Source organism: Chrysochloris asiatica, unplaced genomic scaffold, assembly GCF_000296735.1.
Source record: "Chrysochloris asiatica unplaced genomic scaffold, ChrAsi1.0 scaffold00028, whole genome shotgun sequence".
Lineage (NCBI taxonomy): Eukaryota > Metazoa > Chordata > Mammalia > Afrosoricida > Chrysochloridae > Chrysochloris > Chrysochloris asiatica.
In genome coordinates this window covers 24853542-24873872 of record NW_006408546.1, presented here as the reverse complement: position 1 = coordinate 24873872, position 20331 = coordinate 24853542, and the positions used below count along the sequence as shown (strand labels likewise).

The 20331-nt window shown below is 39.1% G+C and overlaps 1 protein-coding gene and 1 pseudogene across 3 annotated transcripts in view; both read right to left on the bottom strand.

Moving 5' to 3' along the window:
- Positions 1-20331, bottom strand: part of GRM7 (glutamate receptor, metabotropic 7) — a 1560849-nt gene that overhangs the window by 338834 nt on the left and 1201684 nt on the right. The gene's annotated exons all lie outside the window — the stretch shown is intronic.
- On the bottom strand, positions 16336-17183 carry LOC102828890 (annotated as a pseudogene).

Here is a 20331-nt window from a genome sequence, read left to right as displayed (position 1 = left end):
ATGATATACGATGCAATGAATGTAAAACTGAAGTTCTCCTATGTAAATTATCATATAATTTTCAATAAAACATTGAAAAAAAAAAAAAAAAAAACCCACCCACACACACACACACCCCAAAACAGAAGGAATAGAAGCAAATGCTTCTAAAAAGAATGATATTGCATGGAGGGGACTGTAATCATTGCAATGAAACGATGAGTGTAAAACCGATGTTCTCCCATGGAAACTCACAAAGTCACAATAAAAACTTAAATTACTCTGCTATTATTTGCTCAAATGTTCAATTAACTCACCCCTATTGTGATGACAGGAGTCCTGGTGTGGCGCTGTGGCTTAACGCGCCAGACTGCAAAGCCATTTGAACTGCAAGGTTGGTGGTTCAAGCTCACCAGCTGCTCCTCGGAAACCCTATCCAGGGTCGCTATGGGTCAGAAGCAACTCAATGGTACTTAACAACAACAACGTGATGACTAAAGAGCTCTGGTAACATAGTGGGGTTACAAGTCTGGCTGCTAACCTCAAGGTCAGCAGTTCGAAACTACCATCTTCCACGGGAGAATGATGAGACTTTCTGCTCCTGTAAAAATTTACAGTCTCAGAAACCCTACACAGGGTTGCTATGGGTCCAAATTGACTCCACGGCACACCACCACCACCACCACATTTAAGTTATCTAGAAACCATGTAATTCTCCCCATCGGTGGTTCAAGCTTACCGGCCACTCCTCAGAAACCCTATTCAGGGTCCCCATGAGTTGGAACTGACTCACGGCACATAACAACAACAACAACAACAACGTGATGACTGGAACTATGGTGGCCTTGGCAGGGTCAGCCAAAATGATTTCCTGGGCCTTATAAGGAGCTCTGGTAGCGTAGTGGTTACGAATAGGGCTGTGAACCGCAAGGTCATCAGTTCGAAACTACCAGCTGCTCCGCGGGAGAAAGATGAGGCTTTCTACTCCTGTAAAGATTTACACCCTCGGAAACCCTGTACAGGGTTGCTATGGGTCGGAACCGACTCGACGGCACTTAACAACAATACAGCCAGCAGGCCAGATGTTTCCCACCCCTGCTCTTTAGGATACCAGAGGCCATAAATCTTTATAGGTGCAGACAGTGTCATCTTTATAGCAAGAAAGTGCGGGTGGGTTTTAACAGAATACTTTGCAGTTACAGTCCAGTGCTTATCCTACAGTAGCACGTGAGGACTCCATTGAGCTCATAAATTGAGAAATACTGACATGCAATTTACTGCTTCTTCCTGGACAGTAAGTGTAGTGTCTCAAACCAAGTTTATATATATATATATTTAAAAGTTATTTGAAAAACTACATAGATCTCTGATTAGGTATTTTTCTAATTGTTTTTAAATTGGGTTGACCAATGCTACAGAGCTGACAACTCTCCTTCATAGGCATGAATGCCATTTTCATTGAGAAATGTTGACTCTAAGTGAACCTGTTCTATTACTTATCACAGAGGACTAATAGTGTTCATTACATAAAGACCTGAAGATCTGCTTTCATTAACATACCAAATCAAACCAAACCCACAGCCATTCACCCAATTTACACACGTAGTAACACTGTCGAACAAAGTATCTCTGCCTCCCAGCATTTCCAAAGCTAGCACTGAACAAACTAACACTAACTGAGAGCTTTAATAGAGTCACTTTAAGTTGGAAGAAACCCAATAGCAACTGTTTTATTAATTTTTTTAACACTAAGAGTTCAGAAACATACGATGAGAAAATAATATGATTTGGAAACCTTTCATTACTGTCCATTTATTTCCTAGTGTGAAGAGTATGAAAGTGTGTTTGCCTAATTGAAATTTTATTTTTATTGTTGTTTTGCTTTGTTTGGAGTAGAACGCATAGTCAACAGTCTTCTTGGAAGCCTTATCATTAAAGACAATGACAATTTTATTATTAGGCTCAAATATCATGTGGTGGATGTCTGTCATCTTGACCTGTACAGCATGTGCTCTTCCCCTTCACTTATAACCATTCCTAAAATGCCCAGGAGTTTTCTGTGTAGCTGAGTTTATCCTGATGCTCCAGTTGGGTTCACACACAACCCAGGCCTGTCTAGTTAGTATACTGCATAGTGCGGTGGTTCTCAAATGTGAACAAGCCTCAGAATCATCTGAAAGATTTGCAGTAACACAGATTGCTGAGTGCCAATTCCAGATTTCTTGATTTGCTTGGTCTGGATTTCTGACGCGTTTCCAGATGCTGCTGCTGGGAATTGTCCCAGAGTCAAGCACTGATGCATTCCAAGCTTCTCCTAGCCCCAGGGATGGGATCTGGAAAAGGTTTTCAGGACATAAGCTTGCTGCTGATTGAGACCACAAGAAGGAGTTTGTCAGAGAATAACATCAACACCTAGGAGTGGAAGTTTAGAGAGAAAGGCACTGTTGACCCCAGTTTGAATGAACTCCTGTCAATAATTATACCTGAAATAGGAATTCACCTCGTGCTATAGGATCAGAACTGGACTACTAACCTCAAGGTCAGTGGTTCAAACCCACCAGTAGCTCCTCAGGAAAGTATATCCATGGCCACAGAGTTGGATATGGCCTGACAACACACAATAACATGTCTCTATGTAAGAAACCCTGGTAATGTAATGGTTGTGTTTGGCTACTAACTACTGTTGGTGGTTCAAGCCCACCTAGTGGATCTACTGGGGAAAGACCTGGTGATGTGCTCATCTAAAGCCTTGAAAACCCTGGGGGCAGCTCTACTGTATATGATGGGGATGTTAGGAATCCAAGTCAGCTCAACAGTGCATATCAACATAGTATGTAAGTGAGTACCTTTTCCTATGCTAAAACCACTTTGAATTGCATTTTGTTTACCTGCAACCAAGAATCCTGAATACTAAACCTGTTAAACACACTTTTCAGTTTCTACAAGTTTCAGAAGCAGTGCTTAGTTAGCAAAGCATTTTATGGAATGAATCCCAATGAAGACGTTTGGTTGATTTTCCCCATACCTGACTAATTGAAATCTTAGTAGCATTAAACCAAAGCAGAGGTTACACAGACTAGACTTTCTGAGGCTTTTTTTTTTTTTTTTTTTTTTTTAATTGTAACAGCTAAAGAAGAAAGAAAATAGTGTATAATTTACAGTTTCTTAAGCACTAGACTGCTAACCAAAAAGTCCACAGTTCAAGCCTGCCAGTCACTCCATGGGGGAAAGATGAGGGTTTCTGCTTCTGCAAAGATCTAAAGCCTTGGAAACCCTACACAGGGTCACTAGGCGTCCAATCAACTTGACAGCACTTCACAGCAGCAACAACATTAAAACAGAATGCAATGCCAAGGACACAATGCTTCTTCCACTGTTACTTGAATATGAACTAAACTCAAAATCTAAATATAACGTAGCTAAATCTCCAAGTAAAAATGGGCATAAAGATACACATTTGCATGAGCACAGAATTGCAGTCAGCACTAATAAATCTAACAACATAAAACATAATCATGTCTTTCTTCAGATCACTTTTGAGGCAGTAAGTCACTGATAGCCATCCCAAAATCATAAAATAAAGGAAATAACTTTTAATAAGAGAGAAAATGATATGCATTTACAAATGTCAAATTTCAACAAATAGAAGCTTAAAAAATTGCAATTATTAACACAAATGTTTCCAAATTTCTAATTAAAAGGCCCTACTCTTGGTTTTTAAGACAGACGAACTACAGCAAAAATAAAGAAATAACCATAAATAAATTTCATTAGCTTAACATGAGACTGGATGATCCTACCGCTAGTAGAAACTGATATGTTAAATGATTAATCTTGATCTATGGGAGTAATGTAGGACTCATACAAATATAAAAACAAATGATCTTTTTATGTAATATTTTAGCCAATTTCAAACACTGCCAGCTCATTTTTTTTTCTCCTCAGAATAAAATGAAATGCCCAGCAATGCCAACCGTCTTTTTTTCTCCTCAACTTATCCAAATATATACTAGAGTTGTATCTACAAATGTTACATTGACTGATTACTTAATTTGTTTGCAATTTTCATTTAAGTAGATATGAACTCAATTTAATTGTATATATTAAACCAACAAAGTTGCTTCTTGTTCCAAATGAACTAAAGTCTAATTTACTTGTTTTCCAACAAAATTATTATTGGAAATATAGTCTGTGTCCCATGAAAGTACCAACTAACCTTTGAATGCTTCAGTAAGGTAGAATTTTGCTCAAGTGATATTTATGATTAGTATAGGTCCATGCCCACCTAAGGAGTCCTGGTATAGCACTGTGGGTTAACGCACTGGACTGCAAAGTCAGTTTGATCTGCAAGGTGTGTGGCTTAAGCTCATATGTTGTTGTTGTTGTTACGTGACATGAACTCGGTTCTAACTCATAGCGACGCTGTACAGGGTTTCCAAGGCTGTAAATCTTTATGGGAGCAGAAAGCCTCATCTTTCTCCTGTGGAACAGCTGGTAGTTTCTAACTGCTGACCTTGTGGTTCGCAGCCCGATTCGTAACCACTACGCTACCAGAGCTGCTTTAAGGTCATACAGGGTCACTTATAGGTTGGAACCAACTTGATGGCACTTAACAACAATACCCATCTAAACAAATGCCATGCCTTGTTTCATAAGAAGAAATAATCAGCTGTAAATGCTCATGGCACTGAAGGAAAAGCCCTCAGTCTGTTTGAACTGCAAGGTCGGTGGTTCAAACCCACCAGTGGTTCCTTGGAAACCCTATTCAAAGTCATTCTGAGCCATAAAGGACTCGATGGCACTTAACAATAACAATCATATGAAGCTATGAAAAATCAACTAAAATGTAAATTTACTCAGACAGAGGACTAGTAAGAATGCAAATGTAAAGTTTATTCTGTATTTGCAACCAAATCGTGTTTCATTTAGTTGGAAAGTCAGATTCAGGTGCAAGAAGATTAACAGAAAAGGTGGGATGTTCACCATCTTCTTCATTAGAAGATATGGGCTTTGTGTTGTTTTTCCCTCCTGGACACCTACAGTTCCTAGTTACAAAATACTGGGTCTGCTCAGTAACTGTCTCATTGCCAAATGCTGCTTAGATGCCAGTTCTTGCCAAGAAGACAGAACTTTACAAGTTGTAGTCGGTTGACACTGTTGGGTTGATTCTGACTTACAGCAACCCAAGGCGATAGAGTAAGCATGCCTTAGAGGAGTTTCTTTGTTGTAAGTTCTACAGAAGCTGATTGACTGGTCTTTCTTCCAGCTGACGGATGGGTTAGAGCCAAGAACCTTTCAGTTAGCAACTGAGAGCTTAAAGTTTGTGCAACAGGCATCACGGACATTATGTGTGAAGCACAGATGGTCATACTTTAGATGGTTTAGACTAACGCAAGGTAAATCTGCTGCGGAATTCTAGGAAGGTATTCTTCACTCTTAAAAGAGAGACACAAAGAAAATAACCTTTGTATTTACATGTGTGTTTGGAACTGCAACAGCCATTTTGCCACAATGAAGAGAGATGCCTAAGGAACAAAGACAGTATTCTGAGGATGGCAAAAGGCATAGATAAAAAGTGTATGCTCTTCACATCAACAAAAAGAACAAACTGTTTAATAGATGGTGTCGTTAAAGGTGGCTAAATATATAGAAAAAGTAAAGACAGCATCCACACTTAATGCCCTATAAAATGATATTTTATGGATGGATTAAAAATCAATACATGAAACAAGAAACTAACTATAAAGTTAGAAAAAGAAGATAGGTTGTTGTTGTTATGTGCCGTGGAGTCGGTTCTGACTCACAGCAACCCTGTACAGGGTTTCTGAGGCTGGAAATCTTTCTCCTGCAGAACAGCTGGTAGTTTAGAATTGCTCACCATGAGATTAGCAGACCAATTCGTAACCACTACACTACCAGAGCTCCTTAAAAGAAGATATAGGAGAATATGTTTTTGATCTACATCAGGATGATTTATTAAGTAACCTTTTAAAACTAGAAACCATAGGCAAAAATTTATGTAATTGATTACATAAAACTTAAGGATTTCTGTTAACAAAGACCACAACAGAAAATAGCAGACAACTGACAAAATGACAACTTTGCAAACCAACAGAGGATTGTTATTGTTAATAATGTTAAGTGCCATTGAGTTGGTTTGGACCCATAGTGACCCTGTATAGGGTTTCCGAAGAATGGCTGGTAAACTTGAACCTCTATCCTTTCGGTTCAAACCAACTTTACAGTCTAGTGCATTAACCCACAGCTACACACCAGGACTCCACCAAATGATTAGTACGTAGTATATTCCAAGAATTCCCACAAAATCCACATGAAAATGATGGCAATGCCAATATAAAAACACACTTAAGATACAAGCTGACAATTTATAGAGATCCAAATTAAAACAAAAGTGAGATTTTACTACATCTATTTAAAATGAGGAGGATGGATAATGCCAAATGTGATGAAGACAGAGACAACATCATGTTCTTCTATGAATGGAAAAACGAATATAGTCAGGAAAGGCAATCTGGCACTGCTTAGTCAAAGAAAGAATGTTCATATGGAAATTCTGATTTAGGTACATAAATCCCTGCCAAAGTCTCTCAAAAGCTTATCAAAAGACATGTATGAGAGCGTTCACTCCACATCATTTGTGGCACCAAAAATTTGGAAGCAAATTGTGTGCCATCTCTTGGAGGGTGGCCAGGAAAATGTGAAGAATGAATGCCATAGAATATTACATAGTAATTTGAAACAACAACTATTCTGTCCACATTGGTCTGAACAACTCAGAGTTCGCTAAGAAAAAACAAGGGGCACAATTAGCTCTATATCCTAATACGTTTACATGCATTAAGACACAGTTATGTTAATGTATTCAAATAAAATTTATGTTGAATACACACATACACAAGTAAGTATTCTTGAAATAATTTAGTCATCAAGTAAATAAAAACCAGCATCATCCCAACCCAAATTTTTCCTGTGTAATGATAAACTTTCCTTTCATTATTGGTTAACTAAATTCTTCATGGGTAACCTGTTATCACATCCAAAGCCACCTTTTCTTCCTTTTGTCTGTACACAACACTTGAATATATTCTAAAACTGTTAGATAAGTATTCAATTATTCAAGTTCTTATACGAATAGCAGGTAACTCCAGAAGGAAAAGAAACAGTAGATTCCTGCACAATTAGAAACACGTCTCCCCGTCTTCTGAGAATGCTCAGGAAAAGGGAAGAACAGTTCTTGGACTGAAAAAATCAGCTTTGACTCCATTGCTTCTGCTCTGGCAGAAACAATGAAAAAGCACCTGTCAGCTTAAGTTCTCTAGCACATGAGTTTGGCAAAGAAAAATTGAGATCTGGCTCTAGTAGAGAAAGAGTTATTCCACAGAGAATTTGCAAACTTTATAATCACTAGAATTTTAAAATTAAAGCAAATTAGCTGCTGTTTTAGTGCCAAACACAGAAAGCACAGAGAGATAAAATTTTTATAAACACTTGTTTCTGCATCCATTTTTATCAACAAGAGATCTGTTTCCTTTCTGAACGAAACATTTTTCACTCAAGGGGTATTTTCCTTGGTGAAATTCCATTTGCATATTTCCAAAGTTTACTCTGTAGACCAAGCTGGCTGCTCCTTTTATTTCACATTTCTCAGCAATATTATTTTTACTTATTAGGTCCTTAATAGAATGAGCTAATTTTAAAAAGAGCTTTCTTATTAAAATTCCATTTGTTCATTAAAATACATTTCTCCTGTCTAATTTATGGGAAAAGCCTCTTAGCAAAAATGCACAAGCATGTTTAACTTTCAATTCTAGAAACGAACACAGTTTGGTTCTGGTGGGGAATGGGTATAGTAGGCTACCATAAGCTAGACCAGGAACTCCCTAGCACCTCAAGGTCTTGGGGAATACAGCCCCGACTTTAAACACTAGGCTGCATGACTAGACTAAGAAGCACAACCCTGGGAATGTTATGTTATAATAAAATCACTCATTAATTCCGATCCTACTTATTTAAAATTTGTAATTATGTAAATGTTCTTTTTTATGTACTCTAAGAAGAAATCTTCATGCATAGGATTATTAGGACTGCTTTTAAACCTCAGCAGACCCATCTCTCTGAAAAGACTTCTTTCTGGAAGTTCAAGGTCCTTTTGCAATGAACTAAGGCACAACCTCGAAGTAAATCAGTGCTTCCTAAAAGCATCTATATATTAGAATCACTTGATCATCTTCTAAAAATTCCAATTCTCAGGCCACACCCCCAGACCAATTAAATTCCGACATCTTGGAGGTAAGACGTACACAATAGTGCTTTTTAAAGTTCCCAGAAGATTTCAATATGCAAACAAGTTTGGGAGTAGTTAAATTACATTCTTCTAAAGATGACAATGTAAAAGAAACTCTTGTACTATTTAGTAAAGTTGCTGTTGTTGGTTGCCACCAAATGGACTCTTATTAATAGAAATTTTATGTATAACACAAAGAATTATTGTTGGTTTCTGTGCCATCTTGCTACTGCCATTGTTAGGTGCCATCAAGTTGGTTCCCACTCATAGTGACCCTATGCATGAAAGCACTAAACATTGCCTGGTCCTGTGCCATCCTTACAACTATTGTAATTTATGAGTCCACTGGTGCTACCACTGTGTCAATTCATCTTGTTTGGGGTCTCCTCTTTTTCACTGACCTTCCACTTTACCAAGTAGAATGTTCTTCTCCAAGATAATATGCCCCAAGTATAAAAGACAGTCAACTACTCTCACTTCTAAGGAGCATTCTTGGAAAGGAAGAGACAAAAACATTTACTGCCCTCTCTGCCCAGGAGACAAACCAAAATGTTAATCAGGTTACTGAGCGGAACCAATCTTCTGGTTACCCTCCTGTCTTCAAACACGTCTGCAACATAACCCCTCCCTGATTCTGAACCCATGTAAGTCGGCGCTCAGAATCTGGAGAAATTAGCTTCTCTGAACCAGGAGGTTTAATAAAATCTGAAACTCTGCTTCACTTTTCCGGGTGGCTTCAGTTTCTTCGACGATGGATCAAGAGCTGCAGTAACACTCTCGAATCTAAAACTGCTGTAATATTCTGGATGTACTTCCTCCAAGACAGATCAGTTTGTACTTCTGGCATCCATGCTAATTTCAATCTTTTTCTTCAATAACATAATTCAAAATAATCTATTCGTCTCATGTTTCCTTCCTTACTCATTGTGTATCTTTCACATGCTTATGGGTCAGTTGAAACTGCAATCTTTTATGTCAAGTACACCTTAGTCATCAAACTAACATCTTTGTTCTTTAACATTTTTGCAGCATATTTGCCTTATGCATTATGTCATTGGATTTCTTGACTGCTGCTTGCATGAGTATTGATTGTAGATTCAAGCACAATAAAGTCTTTGACAACTTCAACTTTTTCTGTATCATGATGTTTTTTATTGTGCCAGTTGTGAGAATTTTTTGTTTTCTTCATATTGAGGTGAAACTCATATTGAAGGTTGTAATCTCTGAGCTTTATCAGTAAGTATTTTAACCCCGCTTCACTTCGAGAAAGCAAGGTTGTATCATCTGCATATTGCAGGTTGTTAATGAGTCTTCTCTAGTCCTGATGCCATGTAATCCAGTTTCTGTGATTATTTGCTCAGCATACAGATTGGTGAAAGGATGCAACCATGATGCACACAATTCCTGATTTTGAACCATTCAGTATCTCCTTGTTCTCTTTGAATGACTGACTCTTGGTCTATGCACAGGTTCCTCATGAGCACAATTAATATTCTGAAATATTCACTGTTATCCACAATTTAAAATTTACACAGGGAAATTCTTTTTCATAGTCAACAATGCACAAGTAAACATCTTTATGGTGCTTTATGGTGTTTTTAGTCAACATCCAGCTGATGTCAGTAAGGAAATCTCTAGTTTCATGCCTTCTTCTTTATCTGGCTTGACTTTCTGGCAGATCCCTGTTTATGTACTGCTACAACCATTTTTAAATTATCTTTAACAACATTTTAGTTGCATGTGATATTAATGGTATTATTCAATTATTTTCCCAATCTGTTAGGTCACCTTTCTTTGGAATGGGCACAAATATGGATCTCTTCCAATTGGTTGGCCGCGAAGCTATCTTCTAAATTTTTTGGTATAATTAAGTGAGCACCTTCAGTGTTGCATCAGTTTGTTGAAACATTTCCATTTGCATTCCATCAATTCCTAGAGCCTTATTTATTTAAGTTTTTATTGTGAATTATGTGTTAGTTTACATGGGAGAACATTATCTTCACATTCATCATATCATATTTCATTTCATTACAATGATTACAATCCTCTGCATGCATCATCAAACAACCTAGATCCTAATTTTTGTCAAGACTTTCAGTGCAGCTTGAACATCTTCCTTCAGTACCATTGAATCTTGATCATATTGTATGTCTTGAAATGACTGAACATCAACCAATTCTTTTTGGTACAGTGACTCTGTGTATTCCTTCCATTGTCTTTTGGTATTTCCAGCATCATTCAGTATTCTGCCCATGGAATCCCTCAATATTTCAAGTCAAGGCTTTAATTCTTTTCTTCAGTTCTTACAGCTTGAGAAATGCTGAACGTGTTCTTCGTTTTTGGTTTTCTAACTCCACGTCTTTGCACATTCATTACAATACTTTGTTTTCTCGAGCTGTTGTTTGAAATTTTCTGTTTAGATCTTTTACTTTCTCATTTCATCCCACTGTTTTACCTTTTTCTTACTCAAGAACCAGTTTCAGAATCTCTTCTGCCATCAACTTTGATCTCTCCTGTACTGACCTTCTCCTTTTTTCCTCTATGATGTTCTTGATGTCATCCCACAACTCGTGGTCTTCAGTCATTGGTGACTAATTCATCAAATCTGTCTTTCAGTTAGTCTCTAAATTCAGATGGGATACATCAAGGTCATATTTTGACTCATATGGACTTATTTTAATTTTCTTCAGTTTCAGCCTGAATTGCATATGAACAATCCTCACCATGGTACCAATAAACAACATTCTTATCAATGGAGAAAAGACTGAAGTTGTCAAGGACTTCATTCTTCTTGGATCAATGATCAACATTCATAGAAGCAGCAGTCAAGAAATAAAACAATGTACTGCATTAGGCAAATCAGTTTCACAACACCTTTTTAAAGTGTTGAAGATAACAGCTTGAAGACTAAGGTGCACCTGACCCAAACTATGGTATTTGCAATAACCTCATATGCATGCAAAAGCTGGAAAGTGAATAAGGAACACCAAACAAGAGTTGATGCTTTTGAGTTATGGTGTTGGAGGCAAATATTATAAGTAGTATGAACTGCCAAAAGAACAAACAGATCCGTATTGGAGGCCAGGATGGCCAAACTTCATCTCTCATATTTCAGACATATTGTCAGTAGGGACCAGTCGCTGGAGAAGGATCTCATGTTTGGTAAGGTGGAGGGTCAGAGAAAAAGAGGAAGACCACCCCCAGCAAGATAGATTGGCAAAGTGGCAGCATCAATGTGCTTAAGTGTGGCAACAATTGTGAGGATGGCCCAAGACCATCTGTTGTGAACAGGGTTGCTATGAGTCGGTACTGACTCGATGACACCGAACAACAACAATTCATGGTATGTTTCACAATCAGCCCCTGGTCATGTTTTGGATGATGATATTGAGCTTATTCACCATCTCTTCCCATAGACATAGTCATTTTAATATCTATGCATTCCATCTAGTGAGACTGAATAAACCATTGGTCTTATAAAATTCTATATCATAAAATCAGCAGAATATTTTCTGTCACCAACATTATATTTTCCAACTACTGATCCTTTCTCTTTGTTTCCAACTTTTGCTTTCCAGTTACCAGTAATTATCAATATATCTTAACTGCATGTTTGATCAATTTCACACTGAAGATGTTGGTAAAATCATTACTGTGCCATCTTGTTGTTTTTGTTATTGTTAAGAATTGTTGAATTGGTTCCAATTAATAATGACCCTTTATAGGGTTTCTGAGGAGTGACTTGTGGGTTTGAACCACTGACCTTGCAGTTCAGTGCATTATCCTGCAATGCCACACCAGGGTTCCAAATTCTTTCTGTTTCTTCTAGTCTTGACTTTGTGGTGCACCATCTTTTATTAGTGGAGTCTGGTGGTTTTGTAGGATAAGCACTGGACTACTGGACTACAATCCATGATATTGGCAGTTTGAGGCCATCAATCATTCCAAGGGAGAAAAATAAGGTTTACTGCTTCCACAAAGATTTACAGCCTTGGAAACCTATACAGGGTCCCTATGAATCAGAAGTGACTCTGTAACTCTTAACAACAACAACATATTGAGGATACTGAATGACACCTAGGACATGCTCAGCTATACTCACTGTGATTTAATGGTAATGTATAATGCTATCGTGATATTTCAAATTGGCAACATCAAAATCATCTCTGGACTTAATTTTCATGAATATTGTTGTTGAAAGAAACAAAGGCCATAGGTATATATTATATTAATGATACAGTTGGTTAAATAAAACGTTGCTTCCAAAAAGAAACAAGGCTTTAAGAGACTTGCTGCTATTGCTGTGAAGTACTGTCAAGTTGCTTCTGACTCATATCAAGGCTGTAAAGGGTTTCTGAGGGGAGGCTGGTAGGTTTGAACCATGTACCTTATGGTTAGCAGTCCAGTCCTTATTCTTCAACATCACACAAAAATTACAAATGTCTATTCAATTATATTTCAAGAACAGATATCATAATTGTTCCACCTAGATTAGTTACATTAAATCTTTCTATGCCTGCCTCAAGAACAAGAGGCAATGTAGTAAGATCTTGTTTTAAGTTGGTATAATTTAAAACTCTCAGATTCATTTAACTGTCTTCCCAAAAAATAAATTCAGGTCTCTAAGAAATATTTTACTTCTGTAGCCCTAGCTCAACTGCCTTTTTGTTGAATTTTCCATACAGCATTGTAGGGCCAAAAGAGTTATAACGATGATGGAAGATTATGTCACTGGTATTTCAAATACCACAAGAGCTAGCTGTGGTGGACAGATTCCAGCAGAGTTTATATCTGAGAGAGACTAGAAAGAAAAATATATGAAAATTGTTCCAAAATTACCTAATGGCTTACAATAGAACACTGTGTCAAAAATAGTACAGGAAGATGAGCTCCCTAGTTTGAAAGATACTACCCAAGAATTTTAACAATGGATTCTAGTTTACCAGGGATTATGAAGATGGCACAGGGTTACACAAGGTTTCATTCTGTTGTGCACGGAGCCACCATGGAAAGAAGCACAATGTCCAGCAGCTAAGAGGGGCCAGAGCTATATTTTCTGCATGAGGAACCCCTTCTTTCTAAACAACTGTTGAGACCCACTCCACTCGGGACCTTTCCTAACCTGCTTCGCCTCAAGAGCTGCCCTCAGGCTCTGGCAGCAGTAACACCATTCCGCCACAGAGGGGAACTAAACAGAACATGGGAACACTGAGCTAAACAGAACATGGGAACACTGAATGGTTTAAAATTTAAAAAGATGTGCGACAAGGTTATATTCTTTCACCATACTTATTCAACCTGTATGCTGAGCAAATCATCCGAGAAGCTAGGTTCTATGTGAAATGCAGATGATACAACCTTGCTTGCCAAAAGTGAAGAGGACTTAAAACATTTACTGATGACGATCAAAGAGCACAGCCTTCATTATGGATTACATCTCAATGTAAAGAAAACAAATATCCTCACCACTGGAACAATAAAAAACATTCTTACCAATGGAGAAAAGATTGAAGTTATCAAGGACTTCATTCTTCTTGGATCAACGATCAATATTAACAGAAGCAGCAGTCAAGAAATCAAACAACGTATTACATTAGGCAAATCTGCTGTACAAGCCCTTTGTAAAGTGTTGAAGAGCAAAGATGTCAGCTTGAGGACTAAGGTGCACCTGACCCAAGCCATGGTATTTTCAATAACCTCATATGGATGTGAAAGCTGGACAGTGAATAAGGAAGACCGTGGAAGAACTGACACATTTGAGTTACGGTGTTGGAGAATATTGAAAGTGCCATGGGCTGCCAAAAGAACCAATAGATCTGTTTTGGAAGAAGTGCAGCCAGAGTGCTCCTTGGAAGCCAAGATGGCCAAACTTCATCAGTCATACTTTGGACATATTGTCAGGAGGGAGCAGTCGCTGGAGAAGGCTATCATGTTTGGTAAGGAGGAGGGTCGGAGAAAAAGAGGAAGACCCCCCCAAGAAGACGGATTGGCCAAGTGGCAGCATCAATGGACTCAAGCGTGGTAACAAAAGTGAGGTTGGCCCAGGATCGGGCAGTGTTTCGTTCTGCTGTGCATAAAGTCACTATGGGTTAGTACCAATTCGATGGCACCTAATAACAACAAGGAGGGGCCAACTCTACTTGGTTTCAGAATAGTATTTTCTTTCTCTCCTTTTTACTGTGTTCCCAAAAGAATCATGGCATACTTAGGCAAAATCTTTTGAAATATGACAATGCTGATGTCTTTTGTTGTTTTTGTTGTTGATGTCTTTTTAAAATGATAAATTTTCAGTTGACCAAATGATATATCTGCTGACTGCTGTTAAGAGACTCATTCAGAAACCATGCTTCTGCTAGAGACGCCTGCTCCTTTTACAAAAATATGTCTCTTCTAATTGGAAATCATCTTGTTTCTTCCCTTTCTGGGGACACAGTTTCCCAAATGATATTTACCAATCAAAGACTAGACACCCATTTAATCGTATTCTAATTATTAAATGCATTTGATAATCAGTTTGCTTCTTATAAGCCTGACTTGATGAGTAATTATAAGTTTAAATATATTCACTTGGATGCCTCAGGGGCACCTCAAATTCAACATGTTCAGAACTAGGCTCATGGTCTGCATAAGAGGTTGGCCAAATTTTGCCTAGGCTTATTTTTGTTAGCCCTGGCATGGTACTGTAGAATAATCACTGGAATGGTAAATTCAGGGTCAGGAGTTCAAACCCATAAGCTGTGCACAGAAACCATATACTGGGTCTCTGTGAACTGGAGTAGACTTCATGGCCCACCACAACAAGCTTGTTTTTGTAAATAAGTTTTTCTTTTATCACAACCATGTTCAAACATGTACTTGTAGCTGCTTTGGTGTTAAAACAGCAGAAAGACAGCTGTGAATCTATAGCCAGCAAAGCCTAAAATATTTACTATCTTTCCCGTTACAGAAGAAACACAACAAAACAACAAGCAACCATGCAAAATTAATGAAAGAAAAATAGAGGTTTCACGCATGACTGTTACCTTTCTACACCCCAGAACTTAGACAGCATCTTTCACACCTCCTCTCCTCTTGGCTCCCATATACAAGTCACTAACCACTTCTACTGGCTGTACTGAACTGGTATATCTATTTCACTAAGTCATAGAGTGAGTACAGGTATAGGTTACTCAACATCTATTCTGGCAATATCCAATCATATGTCTGTCCATGGACCAGCCAGGTGTCTGATCACCAGGATGCCAGACCTTCATCTTGAGGTCAGAATACCACTTCTTCCCTGCTGATATAGGCCACTCAGATGCCATCCAGTGTGCAGAGACCAAGAATCAGGCTCAGACTCCCAAACCTGTGTCCCCTTAGCTCCAGGGACTTGGCGGGTGTAGGCCCTGTGTTTTACTGATTGTGGCTCCATAGGAAAACTATGCTGCTGATGGAAAAGTACACTTTCCCAGGGCCCTGAGTCTGGCTCAAGTGCCCTCAGATTCCTTTGTCCATGTCATACCACATCCCCACCCCACTGAGGTTCTCAAGGTTTTTCCTACAGCCAGCTTAGGAAAGAAAGTTGGGCTGTGTCCACTGCTGACACTTCCACAGTGGAAGTGACCAGGTCACTTACTGCACATATGTCTTGAGATCAGTGAGTGCAGGCACCCTCTACCCTACGAACACAGGGCTTGCACAATGTCCAGACTACTTGCCATTCTACTTCACAGAAACTATTATGGATGTTAATAAACACATCCTTGTACATACTGGGTTGTTGTTGTTGAGTGCCCACTGAGTTGATTCCAACACACAGAGACTCTGTATAAGGTTTCTCAGGAACATCTGGTGAGTTTGAACTGCCAATGGATGCTATTTTAGCTTCTGGGAACATCTGTCTATTGACAAAAATCTATGCCTCATTTCTTATCTTTACTACCATACTCTCTTCTGAAAAAGCTTCCTCTCTGCTTTCATCACCCTCCATTCCCACTGGCCTCTCCCAAGCCATTATCTGCACTTATCTGAAGGATAGGCAGCATGATCGTTTTAATGAACAGATTTAATCAAGTCACAAGTTTGCTTAGTCTCTTCAGTGAGTTCCCATTATTCTTCACTTCCCACATGATCCAATATAGTCCCCCATGATAGGGACTCCCAGCAACTGCCTTTGATCTCCTAGCTTTCTTGATTTCTATGAAGGTGTTTTTGTTTGTTTGTTTTGTTTTTTGACATGGAGACATTGAATTTATAGGAGGGTTCAGGTCAGTGCTACCAAGGCCTTCAAGAATGCAGGGCCCTCCACTTGTCCAAAAGGTGACGGTTGATGTATTTGACCCCACAACCATCTGGGATGAGGCACTGATCAACCACCATGACTTCCAACTAGTCAGCATTGAATTTGGTGAAGCCCCACAGCTTGGAGATGTGGATCTTCCGGCGCCAGGGAACCTAAACTTGGAGCTGCATACAGCCCCAATCACATGATCCTTATTTCGAATCTTGGTTCACATGACTTGTCCAATGTGAACTCTAGCCACAGAGCTCTGGGGCTTTCCAAATGTCCCTTGCATGCCTGTCCAGAGCCTGTCAGCCTCAGCACAGAACAACATCCTGTAGATGCACATGGCATGGATTGGATGCAGCCACACTCAAACATGAAAGCCATCTTTGCCACAACTTTGCACCATGTGCTTGCTGGCACAAATACAGGCAGCCTCCAGAGCTTCAGGGAGAGCTGCTCAAATTCATCTGACACCATGTAGCCACAGAGTGGTAACTCATCCATTTTTGCCTTCTTCTGAGCCAGGTCAAAGACACAATTCTTAGCTTCAGGGACACCTTGGCAGAAGTGGGACTTGGGATAGGGCTTTTTCGTACAATACCAGTAACACCAGGCATCACGGTGGCCCATGGAGACCAGGATCTTTGTGGCATGCCGAAGAGAAAGAGGACTATGACGGGTTTTTTTGCAATAATTCTTGGGCTCACCCAGCTCTTGGTTCGGAAAAAGACCCTGTCCTACCAGAGCGGGTTCCCTTTTGCACATTCTCAAAGATCTCTCTTCATGGTACTTAACACAATTTGTAATTTTGCAAATGTGTAACTGGATTAAATTCTCTCTCTCTGGTTAATGCGTAAGCTCCCACAGGTCAAAGCCTGTGTCCATTTCCTTCACTGCTGGAATCTCAATATCTGACATAAAACTCATTAGCATTATGCATAACAATGGTGGAATGAAGGCATGGAGAAAATAACAGGCTGATCAAACCTTTACAAGTGAGTCTAACGGAGCAAAAATGTATGTTTAACTACAGGGTCCTATGAGCTGAAACCAACTCCACAGCAATGAGCAACAACATAATTAGTAAATGTAGTACTCATATGGGGTTGCAGGAGAAACACTGAACTACTAGCTTCAAGGTGAGTGCTTCTAACCCACCAGCCAATCCTTGAAAACCCTGTATAGGGTTCCTATGAGACCAAGGTGCACTGAAAGCATTGGAAAAAAAACAAGGCCCCAGAAACTGATGGAATACAAATTGAAATCTTCGAGAAAAGTGATACAGCACTGGAGGCACTCATTCATCTATCCTTTAAATTTGGAGGACAGCTACCTGGCCAATGGATTGAAAGAGAACCACAATTGTGGCCATCTCAAAGAGAGGTGATCTAAGGGAATGTGGAAATCACTGGACAATATCATTAATAACACATACAAGTAAAATTTTGTTAAAGACAGTTCAAAAACAGCTGGAACACTACATTGATGGGAAATTGCCTGAGGCTCAACCTGGATTCAGATGAGGATGTGGAATGAGGGATATCACTGCTGACATCACATGGATCTTGAAACTACCAGAAAAATGTTTGTCTGTGCTTCATTAACTATGCAAAGGCATTCAACTACACAGATCATGACAAGTTATGGGCAACACTGCAAAGAATGTTCTTAACTGAGCTCATGAGGAACCTGTACATAGACCAAGAGGCAGATGTTTCAACAGAACAAGGGAATACTGAATAGTTTAAATTCAGGAATAGTGTATGCCAGGGTTGTTTTCATTCACCATATTTATTCAACCTGCATGATGAATAAATAATCCTAGAAGTTGGATTATATGAAGCAGAATATGGTATCAAGATTGCACAAAGACTCATTAACAACCTGCGATATGAAAATGATACAACCCTGCTTGCTGAAAGTGAAGAGGATTTAAAATATTTATTGATGAAGATCTAAGACCATAACCTTCAGTATGGATTTTGCCTCAATGTAAAGAAAGCAAAAATGTTCACCACGGGACCAAGAAATAAAAGCATGATAAATGGGGAGAAGATTGTAGTTGCCAAAGACTTCATTTTGCTTTAATTCACTATCAGCAGTCATGGGAACAACAGACAACAAATCAATCGATGTATTGTATTAGACAGATTGGCAGCACAAGACCTCTTTAAAGTGCTCAAGAGCAATGATACCAATTTGAGGACCATGGTGAGACTAATCAAGCGATGGTGCTGTTGTTGTTAGGTGCCATTGAGTTGGTACAGACCCATAGTGACCTTAGGCACAACAGAACGAATATTGACTGATCCTATGCCAACCTCACTACTGTTGCCATGCTTCAGTCCATCAATGCTGCCACTTGACCAATCCATCTTGTTGGGGGACTTCCTCTTTTTCTCTGACACTCCACCTTACCATATCCTTCTCCAGTGACTGGTCCCTCCTGACAATATGTCTGAAGTATGAAAGATGAAGCATGGCTCTTGGCCTCCAAGGAGCACTCTGGCTGCACTTCTTCCAAAACAGATCTATTGGTTCTTTTGGCAGCCCATGGCACTTAAAATGTCTCCTCCAACACCATAACTCAAATGCGACCATTCTTCTACGGTCTTCCTTATTCACTGTACAGCTTTTGCATGCATATGAGGTTACTAAAAATACCATGGCTTGGGTCAGGTGCGCCTTAGTCATCAAGCTGACATCTTTGCTCTACAACACTTTAAAAAGGGCTTGTGCAGCACACTTGCATAATGCAATACGTCATTTGATTTCTTGACTGCTGCTTCCATGAGTGTTGATAATTGATCCAAGAAGAGTGAAGTCCTTAACAACTTCAATCTTTTCTCCATTGATAAGGATGTTGTTTACTGGTCCAGTGGTGAGGATTTTTGTTTTCTTTACATTGAGATGTAATCCATACCAAAGGCTGTGCTCTTTGATCTTCATTGTAAATGTTTTAAGTCCTCTTCACTTTCAGCAAGCAAGGTCGTATCATCTGCATATCGCAGGTTGTTAATGAGTCTTCCTCAAATCCTAATGCCATGTTTTTCTTCATAAAACCCAGCTTCTCGGATTATTTGCTCAGTATACACGTTGAAAAGTATGGTGAAAGAATACAACCTTGTCGTACACATGTTTTAAATTTTGAACTATTCAGTTTTTCCATGTTCTGTTTGAACAACTGCCTCTTGATCCAAGTACAGATTCCTTATGAGGACAATTAAGTGTTCTGGAATACTCATTTTTTGCAATGTTGTCCATAGTTTGTCAGGATCCACACAATCAAAACCCTTTGCGTAGTCAATAACGCACAGGTAAACATCTTTCTGATATTCTCTGCTTTCAGCCAAGAACCATCAGACATCAGCAATGATATCCCTTTTTCCATGGTCTCTTCTGAATCCGGCTTGAACCTCTGGAAGTTCTCTGTCAATGTATGCTTGCAGCCGTTTCTGTATTACCTTTAGTAAAACTTTATTCGCCTGGGATATCAAAGAGATTGTCCAATGATTTCCACATTCCGTTGGGTCACCTTTCTTTGGAATGGGCACAAATATGGATCTCTTCCAGTTGGCCAGAGAGTTGTCTTCCAAATTTCTTGGCATAGATGAGTGACTGCCCCCTATGCTGCCTCACTTTCTTGAAAGATTTCAACTTTTATTCCATCAATTCCTGGTGCCTTATTCTTTGCCAATTCCTTCAATGAACCTTGGACTTCCTCCTTTAGTATCATTGGCTCTTGATCATATGCTACCTCTTGAAATGTTTGAACGTG